Source organism: Anabrus simplex, chromosome 5 (assembly GCF_040414725.1).
Source record: "Anabrus simplex isolate iqAnaSimp1 chromosome 5, ASM4041472v1, whole genome shotgun sequence".
Lineage (NCBI taxonomy): Eukaryota > Metazoa > Arthropoda > Insecta > Orthoptera > Tettigoniidae > Anabrus > Anabrus simplex.
In genome coordinates this window covers 453,341,872-453,360,663 of record NC_090269.1, presented here as the reverse complement: position 1 = coordinate 453,360,663, position 18,792 = coordinate 453,341,872, and the positions used below count along the sequence as shown (strand labels likewise).

General features: G+C 39.8%; 1 protein-coding gene and 1 pseudogene across 1 annotated transcript in view; both read right to left on the bottom strand.

Annotated features, from left to right (window-relative positions):
• LOC136874642 (zinc finger protein 343-like) overlaps window positions 1-18,792 on the bottom strand; it is a 243,509-nt gene that overhangs the window by 130,097 nt on the left and 94,620 nt on the right. The window lies entirely within an intron of this gene.
• Window positions 9,371-18,104, bottom strand: LOC136874254 (craniofacial development protein 2-like; annotated as a pseudogene).

Below are 18,792 nucleotides of genomic sequence, written 5' to 3'. Positions count from 1 at the left end.
TTTTAATGCCTACTTAGAATAAGAGCTAGATATAAGCCTATAATGACTCTATTTCTGATTACGATTTCGATGATAACATGCACGAATTTCTTGAAATGCTGTAATAACCTGGATTTTGAGATAAAATTTCGGCAACATGTGAGTATGGTATCCGACTGATAGCGTGTTGGAGACGTCCTTCTACGTAGGTTGAGATTTACCATAGGCCATCGGTGTACTTTCTCACGCGGAACTCACAACCCAGCAATATTAGGTAGATGGAATCGTTATTAAGAGCTAGTCTGGAACTCATGTATCCCCACCTGGACGCGGGAACGGTGCAATACGTTGAAGAAGAAATGAGCAGTAGTACGGGCGGCATTTACTCGTGTATATAATATCTTGGATGAAAGACGAAATTCCGTAGTAAATCACGAAGCTCGAGACGATGTGGAGATTATGGCTGATCTGGAATTGCTACGTGAGCTGGCCCGCTTGGATGCAGAAATATTGGAATTGCTGCTACAAAATCCAGCTACCAAAACACAAGAATTGGATACTGAGGTGCAGGCCGCGAATGAATACTCAGGCAAGTACAAGAGAATAAGCCTTTACTTGCAAAAGTCTATAAATGCTATTGATGATTCTATCTCTGACCAAAACATAACCAAGAGGAAATTTGAAATTGCCTGCTCTTGAGTTAAAGAAGTATGGTGGTGAAGTTAAGGAATGGCTAAACTTTTGGGGACAATTTAACCCTAGAACTGCGGACCGTCTTCCAGGAAGACGCTGTGCTGTTTGGTCAAGTGCGGTCGTCTCCCTGGGAGTCGGTCTGGGAATTCCAATATAGTACTGCTAGCTAACACATGGCACTAACTTCAAGCCATGTTGGTTCCCGATGCTTTTACCTTTCGTAGCAAAAGCCTTTGGCAAACAAATGACAATATGCAGTGTATTATTTGGCTGCAGAAGTGGAAGTACTTTCATGCTGACATTGAGGTTGCATTGAGCAAAATGGCAGCCAACTATGTGGACGACTCAGAAATTGAGCGCTTGATTTTTGACGATTCGTGTGATAGTACGGACGATGACAGTGATTATTGTATGAAGATGAAGATGGTGAAAGGAATGGCAGTGAAACCGGCAAACAGGATGACCCGCAAGTTATGGAAATCCCCCTCAATGCAAGCGATAGTGATCATGTTCCTACTGTTAGCCATGAAGGCGTAAGTGTGAACTGTACTGATATACCACCTGATGAAAGTGACTTTCCAGGTAACAATGTACCATTTGTCGTTCATCATCCTGGCCCTGTGAACTTGCCTCCCCGTAATTCCACGCCGATTATGTACTTCAATCTGTTTCTCGCACTGGGTTTTTGGAGACTTCTTGTTGAAGAGACTAACAGATATGCTGATCAATATCTACATAAATTAGGTGTTCTGCAACGAAAGAGTAGGTTTCGTTTCTGGCCTGCAGGTGGTGTGAATATTGCACAGTTGAAACGTTTTATTGGACTTGTTCTCAATATGGGTCTACTAAAGAAGAAGAATATTTTTCGTTATTGGAGTACACAATATCCCAGTCAGGACACACCCTATTTTAGAAAAGTAATGCCCCGTGACATGTTCTTGCTCATAAATAGATTTTTTCATTTAGCAGACAACAGCTGTAGCAAGAAACCAGATGATCCCGGATATGATCCCCTGTTCAAAACTAGGCCTGCAATTGATCATTTCAATGCATTTTTCAAAAGACACTACATTCCTGGAAAAGTTCTAAGTATTGATGAAGCATTAGTAGGTACAAAAAATAGGTCGAACAAACATCATCATCAGTGGGGCATAAAACTCTTCAAGGTATGGGAGCCTGGTTCGTATTACACTCTGCAGTTCAGTGTCAAATCTGGGGGCCCGAAATCGAGTGGAAAAGGTTTAAGTTTTGATGTCGTAATTAATTTACTGAATTCCTTAGGAAATATATTTTGGAAAGGGTATCATATAATTGTTGACAACTGGTACACATCTATTGAGCTAGCTTTCGCACTTTGGAAGAAGAAAACTCTACTCACAGGTACAGTTCGCAGCAACAAAAAAAATCTTCCTGGTGCGGCAAAGAATTTAAAATTGCAACCAGGACAAATTTTGTATAAAAGAAGTGGCCCTGTGTTGTTTTGTGCATGGAGAGAGAAAAAATCACAGAAGAAACCCCTGACAGTAATTTCTACAGCATGTCCAGCGATAAATAATTTAGTGAAACGTTGTTCATCCAAAGGGACTGAAATTTCTAGGCCAGCAGTGGTCAGTGAATACACAACAGGAATGAGGGGAGTTGATGTATCTGAACAGAAGATTGATCATGTATCATCAGAGCGGTCTAGTCATAGGAACTGGTTCAAACTTTTTTTTTACTTGATAGACATGGCAGTGTTGAATTCATATGTTTTGTACAGTAAAATCACCGATGACAATGTTCTTATGCCTAGGTATGATTTTATGGTGCATCTTATAGAATCACTGTGCAGTGCTGACAATGAAGAGGATGATATCCCACTAAATGCATCCGTGAATTCCCATACAATTGAAAAGTTAGGAAATAAACGTCAGCGAAAGTGTGTGGTGTGCAATAACGGAGATAGCAAAAAAGTAAGAAGATCTAATTATGGATGTTTGAGTTGTAATGTTGGTATTTGTGTAGGGTGTTACAAACACTTTGATCATAATACAGGCAGAAAGAAACTGACATAAGGAAAAGGCAGAAGGTGTATTTCTCATGTATGTGCGAAATCGAGAAATGTCATATTTTAAAAATAATTTTCTATTTCAGTAATTAACAGGAAAAATTTAAGGCTGATTTTTGAAAAAAAAAAAAACCTGTGAACTTTTCATTTATGATGTATCTGATATACATTTAACTTGGCAATATGGTTTTCTAGAGCAGAAAAGTCAATATATTTTTTTATAATTTTTTTTATAAAATATGTTTTATCATTATTTCAGAGTGATGACTCTGAATGATTCACCTCTATCAAAATAATATAGAACAGTCTTTCAGCTTTCTATTGATGTATGATAAGTTATATTTTATGATTACATTTCGCTTACAGGTACCAATTTCTTTTAGTGTGTGCTTTATGGGAATTTGCTGCAGCACTTGACAGGTAAACCTGCAGCAGTTCTAGGGTTAAGAAAATAAATGATGATCCTGACATAGATGATTCCGATAAATTACAATATTTGTTACAAGCCATGGAGCCGAACACTAGAGCTAGGGAAGTGGTGGAAAGTTTTCCCCCTATAGGCTGTAACTATAGCAAGGCTATTGAGTGCTTGAAATCTAGGTTTGGTCGGGATGATGTGTTAGTAGAGTTCTATGTCAGGGAACTACATAAATTGATTTTAGCTATGAATTCTAAACACAAGCAGGTCAGTCTTTCCTCTCTCTATGACAAAATTGAGACTCGGTTAAGGGCTCTAGAAACCCTAGAAGTAACCAAAGAGAAATACACTGCAATGCTCTTTCCACTAGTTGAATCGTGTCCCACTGAAGAAGTCTTACGAGCTTGGCAAAGGAGCTATAACATCAACTCGGCTCAACCTGATGGTAAAACCAGACTTGATAGGCTAATAGATTCTCTGAAATGCGAAGTCGAAAATGAGGAACGAATCACTATGGCAGTCCAAGGGTTCAGGATAGGAAGTAATTCCAAAGGTGGTACCAAAGCATTAGGAGCAGAGTCAAGCAATCATAATAACGCTATTCCTACAGCAGCTGGTCTCGTTAATTTTAAGCCTAACAAAAAATCATGTGTATTTTGTGAAGGGAATCACTTAGGTGATGTTTGTTTTAAAACACAGAAAATGGAGTTTGATGAAAAGAGGGACATTTTAAAGAGAAAGAACTGTTGTTTTGCTTGTCTTAAGAATGGTCATGTCAGTAAGAAGTGTAAAACTATTCTGAAATGCATAATTTGTGAAGGAAAGCATTTCCCAGTTATGTGTCCCAGAAGTTGTAAGCAACCAACTCCAAAAGAAGATGTAACAGTTGAGAATTCTCTATTGAACGTGAACTGTAGTCAGGTTTTCCAACAAACTCTCTTAGTGACCATAATAGGAGAAAAGGTAAAACAAGTACGTGTTCTCATGGATCCTGGATCACAACGTTCTTACATTAGGAAAGACACTGCTCGGTGTATGGGATATGAACCCATCGGAGATGAGACACTGATTCATGGCTTGTTTGGGAGTAAGGTAACTCATCCAGAAACACACCTCGCTTACAAGATGAGGTTAAGAAGTCTAGATGGGACATATGCTTGTAATTTTGAAGCACTAGACGAAGAAAACATTTGTTCACAAATCCCTGTCATTCAGCCTGGCCCATGTTTAACTAAGGCCATTTTGAAAGATATCAAGCTCTACGATGAAGATAAGCCAGTTGAAGTTTTAATAGGAGTGGATATATATGGGAAACTTCTCACTGGAAGAAGAGAGATTCTACGGTGTGGACTTGTCGCACTTGAGACTTATCTAGGATGGATTATAACAGGGAAGATAAAGGGACACAAATCTTCCAATTCTATGACAGCACTGTCTATGTTCGTTCACACTGATTCTGTGAGCAAACTTTGGGAGCTAGATACTCTTGGTATTGAAGATCCAGGTGAAAGAAAAACTAAAGAAGAAAGAGAACAGGTGACTCTAGATTATTTTCTCGATACTGTTAAGGTAAATGAAGAGGGCCGCTATGAAGTGAGATTACCATGGATTGAAGGACATCCACCAGCTCCTAGGAACTTCAATTTGGGGAAAAGAAGAATGGAACATACCCTCAAAAAACTAGAAGAAAATGGTTCTAAAGCAATGTATGATGAAATTCTAAATGAATGGGTACAAGAAGGAATCATCGAAGAAGTACCTATCTCCCAGTGGAGACATCGACCTGTATTTAAGGAGAACAGTACAACAAGAGTCAGACCTGTTTTCGATGCGTGTTCTAGAGAGTGTGGCTATCCTTCGCTGAATCAATGCTTGAAGAAAAGGATTAATCTAATTGAAATTTTACCTACATTACTTCTCCATTTTAGGTTCTAACAAATTGGGGTGATAACAGATATGCGAAAAGCATTCTTGCAAATTAGTCTATGTGAAGAGGATCGGGACTTCCTTAGATTTCTTCGGGTTGACATAGAGGGAGAAATGAAAATATTCTGTCATACCCATGTTGTGTTTGGGGTGACAAGCAGCCCGTTCTTATTGAGTGCTGTGATTGATTTCTATTTGAAACATATTGAAAGTATGGAAGATGGAAGGTATTCTCCAGCTACCATCAAGAAGCTTAGAAAAAGTTTTTACGTTGATGATTGCGTAACCATTTTACAATAAGCTGATGATCTACTCTGTTTTCAGGAAGAAGCAACAAGAATATTTGCACAGGCCAAATTTGACTTGAGAAGTTGGGAGTATTCAGACTTTAACCTAAAAGATAAGACTGCTACTCCTGTTCTAGGCCTTATTTGGGACAGAAGATCTGATACTCTAGCCATGAGTGGCCACAAATCTATAGACATAAAGATGATCACTCGAAGAGCTATACTGTCAGTAGCGCAGAGAGTATTTGACCCTATTGGCTTCACGTGTCCTGTGTCACTTTGTCCAAAGCTTTTGTTGCAGCGATGCTGGGCCATGAAAGGGGGATGTGACGAAGAAGTTCCAGATGATGTGAAAAGCGCGTTCTTGGCATGGTTACAAGAGCTTCCTTTACTTGAAGGAGTGAAGATACCTCGGTGGCTCATGGGAATGAGTGATATAATAAGTTGCTCGGTGCATACCTTTTGTGATGCCAGTAAGTTTGCATATGCCGCAGCAGTGTTTTTGGGTTTAGAATATAATTCCTGTGTACATGTACAGCTGATACAAGCAAAATCTAGAGTGTCACCACTCAAAGGAATGACAATTCCCAGGCTGGAGTTATTAGCTGCAAACATCGAAGCGCAGTTAACTGTATCTTTGAAGAAGGAATTTGAACAAATAGAGACATAATTTTTCTTCTGGAATGACTCTACTACTGTCATCACATGGATACAGAGGGAAGATCACTGGGGAGTCCTTGTGTGGAACCGGGTTCAGGAGATCAGAAGTCTGACGGTGAAGGAAGCTTGGAGACACATACCAGGTAATATGAATCCTGCTGATCTTCCTAGTTGTGGATGCTCTGCTGTACAGTTGCTTGAGTCTAGATGGTAGGAGGGCCCACCATGGCTGAAACTGCCACTTGAAGAATGGCCTTCAGAAGCACCAGTACTGGATGAAGAAATTATAGGACAGGAGAGAAGGAAGGTTATCACTTCAATACTTCTATGCCACAACGGTGATTCTGACCGGCTCTACAACTTCTCCAATGATTATGATAAAATTGTACGGATCATTGCTTGGATATTACGGTTCATTAATTCTTGTAGAAGGAAAGATGTGGTGAAACAAAGTGAACTTCAACCGAAGGATTCAATGTAGTGGAGAAATACCTTGTACGTTTGGTGCAACAAGAGACCTTTAGAGGAGTAAAAGTTGATTAACGATCTATGTTGTGTCCCTTTATGGATGTCGACGGTATAATTCGAATAAAAACAAAGATAGCCGAAAGAAGAGATTTAAAGGGCTTCAGGATGCCTGCAGTGCTGCCTTCTAAACATCCTGTGGTTGACAAGATTGTGTTCTGGACACATATCAAGTCTTGTCATGTAGGAGTACAAGGTCTATTAAGCCACCTAAGGGAAAAATTTTGGATCCTCAAAAGAAGAAAAACTATTCGAGCCATTCTAGCTGGTTGTGTTGTCTGTCGGAGACATGAGGCAAGAAGTGTTTCCGTTTGTACACCTGCTTCACCTGAGCCACGAGTGCGGGATGCAGTTGCTTTTGAGACTACTGGTATTGACTTAGATGGTCCATTGTTTTTGAGAAATAATCAAAAGTGTGGATATGGCTATACACTTGTGCGGTGTACCGTGCAGTCCACCTTGAGCTGACCTCGTCACTCTCCGTTGATTCATTCCTACAAACTTTCAGAATATTTGTAGCTCACCGAGGTAGACCTTCGATTGTATATACAGATAATGGTAGAAATTTTGTTGGGACACACAATGCTTTTAGTCAGTTGGACTGGAACCAGATTTCCAAATACAGCAATGCTCATCAGATTGACTGGCGATTCAATCCTCCCACAGCAGCATGGTGGGGAGGATGGTGGAAGTGCCTAATAAGGCTGCTGAAACAGCTGCTAAGGAAAACTCTTGGCAAAGCTTCGCTATCCTATGAAGAGTTGGAAACAGTCTTATGTGATTGCGAAGCCGTGATGAACTCTCGACCGCTCACATATGTATCAGAAGACAGTGCTGATCTAGCCCCTATCTCGCCTAATATGTTTTTGTTAGATATGAAAGAAATGGGCGTGCCAGACTGTGATGTCATGGATTCTGATCATCTTAACCAACGGAACAGAAATCATCAAAGGATAAGAGATAGCTTTCATCAGCGATTTAGGAGAGAATATTTAGGTCAATTAGCATTAACTGCCCAAAAGAAGAGTCGTCAATTGCTTCTAGGAGAGGTTGTTGTTATTGGAGCAGACAATCTCAAAAGAATCGATTGGCCTTTAGCTGTAGTGGAACAGCTTATTCCAGGACGTGATGAAGAAATTCGTCTGGTGAAGCTGAAGACTGCAGCAAGGACCCTTTTCCGACCAGTCCAGAGGGTATATCCTTTGGAAATTTGTGCAAAGGAGGCTTCTACAAAAGATGAACTTTTAGTCAGCAAGAGTGGTGGAGTTGGGACAACTGTCCAAAACAGTGTTGAAGGTAGTGGGGAAATTGGACATGTTCGAACTAGATGTGGACGTAAAGTGCAACTACCTGCTAGATTTCGACGTGATTGTGATTGACTTTCAATGACTGTTTCATTTAATTTTACTCATGCGTTTTATTCTAATTTATTGTTTTAGTTTGAGTCATTGGAAATTAATCACGACTAAAAGGTGGGAGTATGTAGGATTACTGAAGAGGGCTCTGCCATCTAAGTAGACCTATACATATTCCTTGACGTCTCAACTCTACTATAGCTAATGCTTCATTGTTTTGCAATCTCACTGACATGATATTAAAAGTTACATTGAGGTCTTAAAATTAAAAGGTTGTGAAGTACAGTATTTAATAATAAACCTGCATAATGCCAGGTGGGCTTTAGATTTAATACCATAGAACAAAAATTGAAAGCTTTAAAGTGTCTGGATGTTGGAGAAACATTGAAGAATTTGGCTGCTTATTTTGTTGTTGGTAAAGCAACAATCAGCAACTGAAGAAATTGAACAGTTTTGCAATGTAACAACTGATAGAAGCTCAAAACAACATCATCATGTAAGAGACTCCGTAAATGAAAAACTCGATGAGGCATTTTCTTTTGTGATTTTCACAAGAGTGACAAAAGGAGTGCCTATTAGCGGCCCTCTAATTCAAGAAAAGGCATTACGGCTTAACAAACTAGTGAACGGTGATTCGGCCTTCACTGCTAGCAAAAGGACAGTTGGATCACTGGAAGAAAAGGGATGGGATCGGACAACTGTCGATAACCAGAGAGAGTCTATCAGCCGACACAGCTTCTGTGGCAGAATACCTAAATGAATTTGGTGATTTGATTTCATCAGAGAAGTACTCACCATAGCAAATTTATATTCAGACGAGACTGGGTTGAACTTTACAGCCCTTCACTTCTCAAAAGGATTTTTCTGCACCAGGTTTAAATGAACAAACTGCGTCTTACAGTTTTCACCTGCAGTAACGCCATGGGATCAAACAAGCTTCCATTGACAGTGATTGCTAAATCTGCTAAGCCAAGAGTGCTTAAGAATATGAATTATCTCCATGTGTATTACAGGAATCAAAACAAGACATGGATGACTCTCTTTTCAATGAGTGGTTTTGGCAAACAATTTGTTCCTTCAGTGAAAAAGTTTAATGAAGAAAATCGATTACCACCTCTTGCTTTACTTCTGATAGACTATGACCCTTCTCACCCACGTAACAGCAAATTTTCTCCCTCCCAATGTGACATCGCCGCTGCAGCCTATGGATCAGGGTTGTTCTATGGAACATAAAACTAAGCTACTGGAAAATGCTATTACAATATCTTAATGAATAAAATGTTTCTCTTCCTATCTTTGAGAAGCTGAAGAAAGTTTCAATAAAAGTTGTTATTTGCTGGATTGCAGAATCATGGCAAAGTACAAGTGTGAACTTACTGCGGAGATCTTGGAAGAAGCATTGGTTTAGCTTCAAGTTCGAGAAAACTCCTACCCCTACACCTGCCACACATGAAAATAACACTGATTTCCTTCATCTTGTTCAGCAAGTACCGGTACAAGGTTGTGTGGATGTTGGAAGGAATGGGTAACATTTGATGTTAATGAAGAAAGCAGCGAACATGAAATAGTGAGTCTGGTCCAAAGTCAACATGACGGCTAGTAACAGTGATGAAGAAGAAACTTTGACAGACAATGCTGCCTCTGCTTTTGATATCGCATTGCGCATCATAGAACACGCAGCAGCCATGCCGCTCAAATCACGATCCTGGTGCGCAAGCACCTCTCAGGGAAGGTTTTAGTCACTTCGATAATTGAACATAAATGAATGCAAGTGAAAGATTAAGTGTTTCTATTGTTATTCCATTGTTTCTTGCGAAGTGATTAACCTAAAGAATTTCAATAACCAACTTTTCCATTTTTCAAACCTGGTTGATGTAATTTCAGTATGTAGGCAAGTTTATACTTAGTTAGGAATACTAACTGTACTTCCTTCTTAATTTTTCAACTGAGTATGTAAAATAAGGTTATAATGTAATGTTTTATGACTAAATAAATAAGTCTCCTTCTTGCATGTGTTTTTAAATCTTAAATTTGTCCAAAAAACTCATTCGGATTTCCCAGGTTCACATATGATGGGTTTCACTGTATTTCAGTCTGCCAAACACAAGATTCAAATTCGCAGAACAAGAATATACCTCGAAGGTTATTCCAGTTAACACTGAAAAGCAAGACTCTACTTATGACTCAAGTGAGCAAATTTCTTGTGTGGCAATCATTGGATATTCTATTCACCTTCTGAAGAGCTGAGTTACCAAAATACTGCCCCTTCCTCAGTACAGAGTTTTTATTTTTATAAGTAAAGATGATTAACTCAGCAGGAGATGACAGGTTAAAAAATGTCAATAAACATTGGGTCTTTATTAGTCCGAATGAAAATTGAAAAAATACAATATTTCAAATTTTTGTTCCCCCTCCCCCCTGTTTTACATTTACAGAAGCTAAAGACAAATTAAAATTTCAACCAACCAAATACCTCCAAACAGATCTCTAACTTGGAAAAAGGCAGTATGTAAATGCCGCAAACATATCAGCCTATTCTTCAATGAGTAACTTTAAAAGCAATCTTTTGTAAACAATCGTTACTTGCTCAAACTTCAGTCTCAATAATTCACTTTCGACTACTGTGAGGATACCAAATCGCTGCTCCATCCGTCTCCTAGCCCTATCAGCTCTGAAAATTCCCACTGCTCTTTACAAATCTCAGTATTATCTACACTACATAGACATAGTTTAGTTTTCAGTCCTGAACCCAGTAATCACACTTACAAATATGGAAATCATCCTGGTTGTTAATGATAACTGCAACAGAACCCTCTGTCCTACATATTACCTACTAATCCCATTCATCACCCAGAGTTAGACAAAATAAATTATTCTCTCAATTCATGGTGTTCCCCAGGGCTACGAATTTATTTAAGACCTGGCACATCATATGCTGAATTCAGGAACACTTCAGCCAAATTCCTTATTGATCAAACAACCTCTAACATGATGGCAGGTTAGGGCAGCTGGTAGCTTCTACTGTAAGATTTATTAATTAAAATTAATTGTTATACAATCACACAGTCATTCTCTGCCTGTGTTCCTACTCGCTCTTCTGCATCTGACATTCACACTCTACCGTAACTATCACTTGGACACTAGCGGATTACACAGTACACAGTCGGACAAACAGTAGCTCCCTCATCCCTCCTCTTCGCAGTCCGTTCACAGATAGCTCTCTCTTGACGTGGTGATCTTATATTCCCTAACTGTATTCCCAGTGCTCACAGCACTGTCAGTCACTGAAGTGTCCCTATCACTGGCAGAACTGGACTCAAATTCACAGAGTTTGCACTGAAACTCCTTCGGCCTGCTCTTATAGAGGGGCCAGCACCTCCAGATACCTCAGACAAGCAGAAACCAGCTGAAAACTCTGGGTTCAACATCGCGTTGCTTCCACTTGGGCCACGTACCATCACGGATCGATGTTATTATGGTTAATTTGTGGGTTACTGTAGTCACGTCCTAGTGAGTGGCCTAGTGAGTGGTCCTGAGAGTCGGGATACCAGTTGCTATGGAATGGGAGTGGGCATCTCGGACATATTCTGAGTCATGGCCCTCCTTGTGCTCAGGCGGCTAGGACTATACAACCCACCGGTGGTCCATAACCCGTTAGAGGAGAGATCCTCACTTGGACTATGTGCAAGTAGGGTAGCATCCTGCTTCATGAATTTACCGAGCTCAGAATATTTTAAGCAAGCCTCGGACCTATGGGAGTAACGGAGTCCCACTCCCATTTGACAGGCGAGAGACTCCTTGGAAATAACTTGGCGAACAAAATGGAATTCGATGGGGAGCTATCAAGATAAATGGGGCTTATGGAAGAAAGAAAGTAGAACTGGCTGAGTCAGCATTTGGATGTGCTAGGAGTAAGTGATATTTGGGTAAGGGGAGATAAAGAGGAAGAGATAGGAGATTATAAAGTGTACTTGACAGGTGTTAGAAAGGGAAGGGCAGAGTCTGGGGTAGAGCTATTTATCAGGAATACCATTACACGCAACAAATTTTCTGTTAGGCACGTAAATGAGCTAATGATGTGGGTAGATTTGGAAGTTGGAGGAATAAGGACGAGAATTGTCTCAGTGTATTCACCATGTGGGGGTGCAGATGAGGATGAAGTTAACAAGTTTTATGAAGCATTGAGTGACATCGTGGTCAGGGTCAACAGCAAGGATAGAATAGTGCTGATAGGTGATTTCAATGCGAGAGTTGGAAATAGAACTGAAGGATACAAAAGGGTAATTGGTAAATGTGGGAAAGATATGGAAGCTAATAGGAATGGGAAGCGTTTGCTGGACTTCTGTGCTAGTATGGGTTTAGCAGTTACGAATACATTCATTAAGCATAAGGCTATTCACCGCTACACATGGGAGGCTAGGGGTACCAGATCCATAATAGACCATATCTTAACAGACTTCGAATTCATGAAATCTGTTAGGAATGTACAAGTTTTCCGGGGATTTTTCAATGATACAGACCACTATCTGATCTGTAGTGAACTGAGTATCTCTAGGCCTAGGGTAGAGAAAGTGAAATCTGTCTGCGAACAAATAAGGGTTGAAAATCTCCAGGACAAGGAAATTAGACAGAAGTACATGGATATGATCAGTGAGAAGTTTTGAACAGTGGACAGTAAGCAGGTTCAGGATACAGAAAGAGAATGGGTGGCATACAGGGATGCTGTAGTAGAAACAGCAAGGGAATGCCTAAGAAGAACTGTGTGTAAAGATGGGAAAAGGCAAACATCTTGGTGGAATGATGAAGTGAGAGCAGCTTGTAAACATAAAATGAAGGCTTATAAGAAATGGCTCCAAACAATGGCCGAGGCAGACAGAGATCTGTACATAGATGAACGAAGAATAAGAAGTCGGCACCAGTGCTTAAAATTACTGGGCAATTATAGCAGAGTTCAGCAGTGGTGCTCTGAAGAATAATCGACGCACTCATAGGAAATTGAAAAGTTTATAAAATTATTTACAGTATAACAGTCAGGGGGGAAAGGGTATAATGCTCGGTGTCAATGTTTGTAACAAAAATTACTGTCAATGGTTGGGAACTACAAAGAAAATTTACATTATTCAATGAACACTTGAGAATTTACAGTTTATATACATATTTACAAGAGAGCAGCTTGGTGAGCAAGGATATTAAAAAAGTCTAGTACCAAGTGCGTCCCGTTGTTTTAATCCTTGGAAGATGATTGTAGCATTGACATATCAGAAATATGCAGAGAGGTTTAATCTTAGTTTATAATCACAGGGGGCGGGGAAAATATTCCATAGCCAAATGAGGTTCTATAGGCATCAAACAGAAAGTTGTCTGGTTGAAGCACCGGGTTCGGTACCCTGGTGATTATAAACTAAGATTAAACCACTCTGCATATTTCTGATATGTCAATGCTACAATCATCTTCCAAGGATTAAAACAACGGGACGCACTTGGTACTAGACTTTTTTTATATCCTTGCTCACCAAGCTGCTCTCTTGTAAATATGTGTATAAACTGTAAATTCTCAAGTGTTCAATTGGATAATGTAAATTTACTGTGTAATTACTAACCATTGACAGTAATTTTCTTACATACATTGAGGCCGAGCACTATACCCTTTCCCCCCTGACTGTTATACTGTAAATAATTTTATAAACTTTACAATTTCCTATGAGTGCGTCGATTATTCTTCAGAGCACCACTGCTGAACTCTGCTATAATTGCCCAGTAATTTTAAGCATGGTGCCGACTTCTTATTCTATAAACTTATATTGTTTAACCATCACCATTGTACAAGTGTTTCTCATACTTAATTTCCCATTGTAATCTGTATTAATGTGTGCATGTTAAATACTAAGCAGGTACCTGATTTTTGCCTTGAGGAGGTAATTTGACTGATGATGCCCTCAATGAAGGGCGAAACATGTCTCAAGCGGAATTAATAATAAATTCCTAACTGTAAAATTATGTGTATTGAATAGGTGACTAAATAAACCATTTAACATCCTACATTCAGTATCTTCAATACGGATAACAATGATTTTTATCTCTTGCAAAGACTAAATTGATGTCAGTAGGTAAGAAATTCAACAGAATTGAATGTCAGATTGGTGATACAAAGCTAGAACAGGTCGATAATTTCAAGTATTTAGGTTGTGTGTTCTCCCAGGATGGTAATACAGTAAGTGAGATTGAATCAAGGTGTCGTAAAGCTAATGCAGTGAGCTCGCAGTTGCGATCAACAGTATTCTGTAAGAAGGAAGTCAGCTCCCAGACAAAACTATCTTTACATCGGTCTGTTTTCAGACCAACTTTGCTTTACAGGAGCGAAAGCTGGGTGGACTCAGGATATCTTATGGTAAGTTAGAAGTAACAGACATGAAAGTAGCGAGAATGATTGCTGGTACAAACAGGTGGGAACAAAGGCAGGAGGGTACTCAGAATGAGGAGATGAAGGCTAATTTAGGAATGAATTGAATGGATGAAGGTGTATGCATAAACCGACTTCAGTGGTGGGGTCATGTGAGGCGAATAGAGGAGGATAGGTTGCCTAGGAGAATAATGGACTCTGTTATGGTGGGTAAGAGTAGTAGAGGGAAAACAAGACGACAATGCTTAGACTCAGTTTCTAACGATTTAAAGATAAAAGGTATAGAACTAAATAAGGCCATAGCACTAGTTGCAAATCGAGGGTTGTGGCGACGTTTAGTAAATTCACAGAGGCTTGCAGACTGAACGCTGAAAGGCATACCAGTCTTTAATGATAATATATGTATGTATGTATGTATGTATGTATGTATGTATGTATGTATGTTATTAATCTTTGTATGTTAATTATATAGAAACTCTGTCTTGTCCGAAAAATTATGACGGTCAGTGTATATGTGTGTGTTACACTTCGGAATGGTCCTGGGTAATATTTAATGTAGATTGTCTATAGCAGGCTGAAAAATAAAAATCCTTGCCTTATTTTCGGGTGAAGATATGTACTGAACATAAAGCTTTCTTGATATCGTGCGAGATGAAGCTCTTTGTACATACCGAGAACACTGGCGCCATGTTAACGGCTGTGGACACAGAAATCAGAATTACTTGAACAAAATCTTAGAGAAATAGCACAGTCTACGAAATAAAACTGTGTGAAGTGCGGTATGAACGTTATGTAACAAGTCAACCACTTAGAGAACAAACCAGATAGTGCTTCTCACCGCTAGTGTGAAGTGTCTCGAGGTTGTTCACGCTAGCTGAAAACAGAAACAAAAAGGGAACGATAGATGAACTTACCTTATTCAATGATACAAAATCCCACCGAATCATAAAATAATTGCTGTCATTCACCAAGTCACACCAAAATGAGCGAGAGTATAATAGTGTTATTAATACTTTCAAATCACGAACACAAGCTGGCAGTGTAGACACAAGCCGTGCAGTAGTGATATAATGGCGTGTGGCCTCCGGACAGGCCTTTCGATTTGATGTCCGTAGGCGACCTGCTGATGAAATAATGCTGAAGACGACACATACACCCAGTCGCCGTGCCAGCGGAATTAACCAATGATGGATAAAATTTCAGACCCTGCCGGTAATTGGACCCGGGACACCTGTGACCAAAGACCAGCCGGACAGCGATGCAAGTGTTTGTTGTTTGAGTCATCAGTCCATAGACTGGTTAAATGCAGCTTTCCATGCCACCCTAACCTGTGCTAACCTTTTCATTTCTATGTAACTATTGCATCCTACATCTGCTCTAATCTGCTTGTCATATTCATAACTTGGTCTATCCCTACCGTCCTTACCCCTTACACTTCCTTCAAAACCAACTGAACAAGTCCTGGGTGTCTTAAGATGTGTCCTATCATTCTATCACTTCTTCTCGTCAAATTTAGCCAAATCGATCTCCTCTCACCAATTCGATTCAGTATCTCTTCATTTGTGATTCGATCTATCCATCTCACCTTCAACATTCCTCTGAAACACCACATTTCAAAAGCTTCTATTCTCTTTCTTTCTGAGCTAGTTATCATCCATGTTTCACTTCCATACAATGCCACGCTCCACACGAAAGTCTTCAAAAACATCTTTCTGATTCCGATATCAATGTTTGAAATGAGCAAATTTCTTTTCTTAAGAAAGCTCTTCCTTGCTTGTGCTAGTCTGCATTTTATGTCCTCCTTACTTCTGCCATCGTTAGTTATTTTACTACCCAAGTAACAATATTCATCTACTTCCTTTAAGACTTCATTTCCTAATCTAATGTTTCCTACATCACCTGCCTTCATTCGACTGCACTCCATTACTTTTGTTTGGGACTTATTTATTTTCATCTGGTACTCCTTACCCAAGACTTCATCCATACCATTCAGCAACTTCCCGAGATCTTCTGTAGTCTCGGATAAAATAACAATATCATCAGCAAATCTCAAGGTTTTGATTTCCTCTCCTTGGACTGTGATTATCTTTCCAAATTTCTCTTTGATTTCCTTTACTTCCTGTTCTATGTAAACACTGAAAAGGAGAGGGGGCAAAATGCAGCCTTGCCTCACTCCTTTCTGGATTGCTGCTTCATTTTCAAAGCCCTCGATTCTTATCACTGCAGACTGATTCTTGTACAGATTGTAGATAATTCTTCGTTCTCGGTATCTGATCCCTATCATCTTCAAAATCATAAATAGCTTGTTCCAATCAACATTATCGAATGCGTTTTCTAGATCTACGAATGCCATGTACGTGGGCTTGTCCTTCTTGATTCAATCCTCTAAGATCAGACGTAAAGTCAGGATTGCTTCACATGTTCCAACATTTCTTCTGAAGCCTAATTGATCTTCTCCCAACTCAGCTTCAACTAGTTTCTCCATTCTTCTGTAAATAATACATGTTAAAATTTTGCAGGCATGAGATACTAAACTAATGATGTGGCAGTTTTCACACCTGTCAGTACCGGCTTGCTTGGGAAAAGGTATAACAACATTCTGCCGAAAATCGGATGGGACTTCTCCTGTCTCATACATCTTGCACACTAAATTAAATAACCTTGCAATGCTGGTTTCTCCTAAGGCAGTCAGTAATTCAGAGGGAATGTCATCAATTCCAGGTGCCTTGTTCCTATTTAGGTCACTCACAGCTCTGTCAAACTCTGACCTCAAAATTGGGTCTCCCATTTCATCAGCATCAACAGCCTCTTCATATTCCACAACCAATTTATCTACATCTTTACCTTGATACAACTGTTGGGTATGCTCCTGCCATCTTTCTGCTTTGTCTTCTTTCCCTAGATGTGGCTTTACATCTGAGCTCTTAATATTCATACACTTAGATTTCCTTTCTCCAAAGGTTTCCTTGATTTTCCTGTATGCAGCATCTACCTTTCCCAGGACCATACAGCCTTCGACATCCTTGCACTTCTCCTTCAGCCATTATTCTTTAGCTACCTTGCACTTTCTATCCACTTGATTCTTTAATCGCCTGTATTTTCTGCCCTCTTCATTTCTAGCATTCTTGTATTTTCATCGTTCATCAATCAGGTCCAGTATCTCCTGAGTTATCCACTGATTCTTAGTTGACCTATTCTTCCTTCCTAACATTTTTTCAGCAGCCCTTCTGACTTCATTTTTCATGACTCTCCACTCTTCCTCTATAGCGTTTCCTTCAGCCTTTTCATTTAGTCCTTGTGCAACACGTTCCTTGAAACAATCCCTCATACTCTTTTCTTTCAACTTGTCTAGATCCCATCTTTTTGAATTCTTTCCTTTCTTCAATTTCTTCAACTTCAGATCGCATTTCATGACCAACAAGTTGTGGTCAGAGTCCACGTCTGCTCTTGGGAAAGTTTTGCAATCCAACACCTGGTTTCTGAATCTCTGCCTAATCATAATGAAGTCTATTTGATACCTTCCAATGTCTCCAGGTCTCGTCCACATATACAGCCATCGTTTGTGGTGTTTGAACCAAGTATTGGCAAGGACTAAATTATGATCAGTGCAGAATTCAACCAGCCGACTTCCTCTTTCGTTCCTTTGTCCCAATTCAAATTCTCCTACTGTACTACCTTTTCTTCCTTGGCCTACCACTGCACTCTAGTCTCCCATCACAATTAGATTCTCGTCACCTTTTACATATTGTATTAAATCTTCTATCTCTTCATATATTCTTTCGATTTCTTCATCATCCGCTGAACTAGCAGGCATATAGACCTGCACTATTGTGGTGGGCATTGGTTGATTCTTAGTTGATCTTTTCTTCCTTCCTAACATTTTTTCAGCAGCCCTACTGACTTCATTTTTCATTACTATCCACTCTTCACGACAATAATTCTTTCACTATGCTGGTCTTAGTAGCTTACCCACTGCCCTGTTTTCTTATTCACTATTAGACCAACTCCCACATTTCCCCTGTTTGATTTTGTGTTGATAATTCGGTAGTCACCTGACCAAAAATCTTATTCTTCCTGACAACATACTTCACTTATACCAACTACATCTAACTTTAGCCTATCCATCTCCCTTTTCAGATTCTCTAACCTACCACAACGAATCAAACTTCTAACATTCCACGCTCCGACTCGCAGAATATCAGTATCCATCTTCCTGATGATCGCCCCCTCTCATGTAGTCTCCACCCGGAGATCCGAATGGGAGACTAGTTTACTTCCAGAATATTTTACCCGGGAGGAAGCCATCATCAGTACACCATTCATACAGAGAGAGCTGCATGTCCTCGGGAGTTAGTTACGGCTGTAGTTTCCCGTTGCTTTCAGCCGTGTAGCAGTATCAACACAGCTAAGCCATGTTGAGTATTATTACAAGGCGTATCAGTCATTCATCTAGACTGCCACCCTTGCAACTACCGAAAGGCTGCTACCCCCCTTTCGATGAA